This window comes from Gavialis gangeticus, unplaced genomic scaffold, assembly GCF_001723915.1.
Source record: "Gavialis gangeticus isolate Ggan-Ray unplaced genomic scaffold, GavGan_comp1, whole genome shotgun sequence".
NCBI lineage: Eukaryota > Metazoa > Chordata > Crocodylia > Gavialidae > Gavialis > Gavialis gangeticus.
Window position 1 is genome coordinate 107,183,082 of NW_017728992.1, and position 3,588 is coordinate 107,186,669.

At 35.5% G+C, this 3,588-nt stretch overlaps 1 long non-coding RNA gene across 1 annotated transcript in view; it reads left to right on the plus strand.

The window, feature by feature from the left end:
• Positions 1-3,160, plus strand: part of LOC109304111 — a 10,917-nt gene extending 7,757 nt beyond the window's left edge. Inside the window, exons 2-3 of the long non-coding RNA XR_002099295.1 lie at positions 2,466-2,604; positions 2,950-3,160. This is a non-coding gene — a long non-coding RNA (uncharacterized LOC109304111). The remainder of the gene's footprint in view (positions 1-2,465; positions 2,605-2,949) is intronic.
• The last annotated feature ends 428 nt before the right edge of the window (positions 3,161-3,588 follow it).

The following is a 3,588-nucleotide window of genomic DNA, read 5'->3' on the forward strand; positions in this document are numbered from 1 at the left end:
TCGGGTGGGCGGCTGGACTCAATGATCTTCCAAGGTCCCTTCCAGCCCTAATGTCTATGAAAATGGACATTTGGTACTATGACTGGTTGAACCAGTGTGAGATCTGCTGTAGACCTAATGCCTATAGCTACCAGCATTTTAATTTCAGATCTTTTAGACCTGCTCTAAGTATGGTTTTAAAGTCAGGTGACTGCCTGTAGTCTTGACTATAATCTCTTATCTTTACTCCTATGTGTGCAATGAAAATATTGATAGCAAGAATGGAAAATTATTGAACAAGTAAAAGCAATGTAAATACCCATTTTAGACCTGATCTTACTCTCTGGCACTCCCCTGTAAATCTTGAATAACTGTACTGATTTGATTTGCATTAAAAGAACTGAGAGCAGATTCTATTAATTTTTTTTCTATTGAAAAGTATATATTAATGGATGGTCTAGCATATTAGGTAGAATTTTTAAAGCTACAAGTTTTGAAGACCGGGATATAGGATTAATATTCATGTCTTCTGTTTTAAAACAAAGTTCATTTGATGAAATGAAGAAATTTCTCATTTGAAAGCTGGATAAAAAAAATATGTTTTACCTTGTTCTTAGTTTTTCAGTGCAAAATTCTATGCATCTTCATAGGCCAGTCTCTGAGAGGTGGCTTAACATAAAAGGTGAACAATCTACCATTAAAAGTAATAATCCATGTTAATCTATTTGTAGTCTGAGTATTTAGAATCATACACAGTATCATTTTAAAAATATGAATTATTTACATGTAGTTGTGTAGTAATTTTAAAGTAATATAGGCCCATTTGAACAACTACTATTTTTATGCAGGCAAATGTAGAGTTACCGATCTTAGAAGGAGGTAGGCCAGCCATCCCTGGAAGGTGGTAATTCTGAAAGGAATTACGAGCACAAACACATGAGGTTCCATAATAATTCTGTGGCAAAAATAGCTGTGACACCTGATAGCAGCAAATTGGAACAGAGGAATGATTTTATCTTCACACATGGCTTCTGTGAAAATGACTCTGGAATTCCCCTTTTGAAAATGAATAGAAAAGAATAGCCACAAAAATATTTGAAAGCTGGGGAAAAATAAATATTTTATGGTAAATAGCTCAATATTTGTAACTTATCAAAATAAAATTGAAAGATGGCTTCTTTACAGTGCAAAGTACTCTCTTGGGAAGAAAGTACTTGATACAAAAGGCTCTTTATTTTAGCAGAAAGAAATGGTAATTTAAAACCAGTTTCTGGAAGCCGAAGCTAGACTCACTCAAATTAAATGTTAACATAAATTTGTAACAGTAAGGATGACTAGTGAGCCTCACTCTACCTCTTGGTAGAAGGTTGAATGCTTTTCTGAAATATCTGATTTTGTCAAACTCAAACTATGCTTTAATCGAAGACAAGTGACTGGGCTCAGTACAGGGTAACTGGATATAATGTCCCATACTATACAGGAGGTCAGAGTAGATGATCTAATGGTGCCTTATGGTCCTAAATTTGATTAATCAAAGTTTCAGGACAAAGATGCTTATAATCTTTGTAAATTATCAAGGCCTCAATCCTGATTGGAACATCTAGCTACTACTATAACAGTAATAACAACTGAAGTAAAAATGAAGAGACTTAGGCTTGGTATTGTTTCATTGATACAATGGTAATTCAGCAGATTCTGGGCACTTCAACAAGCACAAATTACTGTGCAGTAACTGAAATTACTGGGCAGTACAGGTGTGCGTCTATACATGCATGCCTGTGCTGTGCAGTAAATATGCTGACTTATGCTGACTTGAATGTAAGTTTGATACCTACATCATGTAGGTATCAAATTTACGCCTGATTAGTTACTGCATAGTAACACACATGTAGATGCCTTGCTGTGCAGTAACTCTGTGTACAGACTGATTTGGGACTAACTTTAGTCCCAAATCAGTCTGCACACACCATTAATGCGCTTTAACACATGCATGTGTAGATGCTGGCCTATTCCTGCTTGCCACGCTGTAACTTATTGTGCAGTAAATTTTAAGCTGGTGTAAATGCACATGTAGACACATCCTGAGTGTTTTATTAAACAAGGATTTATGTGCAATTTTACCTACATAAATAAGGGCTTTAATTATACAGTTTTATTATTGTCAACATTTTCTCGAAAATAAAAAAAATAAACATTTTTCTCTGAAACTTGCATAGACAGAATGATAAGTCATATACTATGTGAAACATTAAGTAGTTAGGAAAAGTTTCAAATACATATTTTTTATTAGTTATTTCACGCAGCACTTCCTTCTGAATCTGCAGTACTGGCAAACTTCTCTCAGTGACATTCCCTGGTCTGTCCTTAGCCCAGTTCTACCATCCACAATGCCAACTCTCTTTCTGGGGCAGCAGTCTATCATAACCCTAGAAACTATTCTAATTTTGTGGGGCCAGAGGTAAACCACTAGTTTCCTCCCCCTGCAGTGAATTCAGAAGAGATGGAAAGAAAAGAAGTGTGGGAGATTCCTAGAAGGATTTCTTTTGGGTTTCCTGTTCCTGATCTAGTTCTTTCAGAAATCAATCAGCCCACTCTGCTGTGTTTCCTGCATTCTCCATCATAAAGGTACTATAGAAGGAGAAGTGTGGCTCATGGCTGCGTGCCATTGGGGGCAGACTTTCAGTTTGCCCCAAAAGGCAGGTATGGCTATGCCCCAAATATACTTGCATGTACTTAGATAAATTACATTCCTTTATTTGTATATATTTATAATATATGTATATTTATATCCTGTTGATAGAAACCATTCATGAAAGAAAAATACCTTTTTGATTTAGATTTTTAAAGCAGATAAAATATTACAAAATGTTCAAACATATGCGACTGGAATTAGTTATAGATATCCTTATTTAGATACCTATATATGTGGTCTGGTTTTCCTATGTACTGAAGACCCCTTGGTTTTTACAGAGGTCAAGTTCAACTTCCATAAACTTTCATGAGAATTTTTCCAGTGAGCGTTTCATGCTCTACACTGCAGTGTGTTGAATACATTAAATAACATAGATATCTCAGAAATACTTCTCTGTGCTGTTTATTTCATGATGGATGCCTAAAATCCTAAGCTGGCAAAATTCCACATACCTTGGCATCCCACAAGGCTTCTTTCTGTAGAAATCATTCAAAATATCAGGAAACACCATGAAAGTTTATGACGTTGATGATAATCATTAACAAATGATATTTAGTCATTGTCATTTGTCTGAGTCTTGTTTCCTCACAGGGAGGGAAAGATGACTTGGCCCACCAATTGCCATGCATTAATGATGCATACATTAGTATTACCATTCTCAATAGCTCATAGTCACACATTCACTTTATTTCCCACATTCCAGAATTTCTTGCCTTACTTTTAAATGCTTTACAAAGATGGGTGTGGTTGTGTCTTCACTTTCCAGCTACTCCCCTTGCCTGTGTTCTTTTAAAATTGTTTAGTTCATAAGCATAGACAAGTTCATGCATGTGTGTTAGTTTCAGCACGTTTAACATTTATTAATTTAGATGCTTTCTGAGATTAAAATGAAAGAAGTTTGCCAGGGTAAGATACCT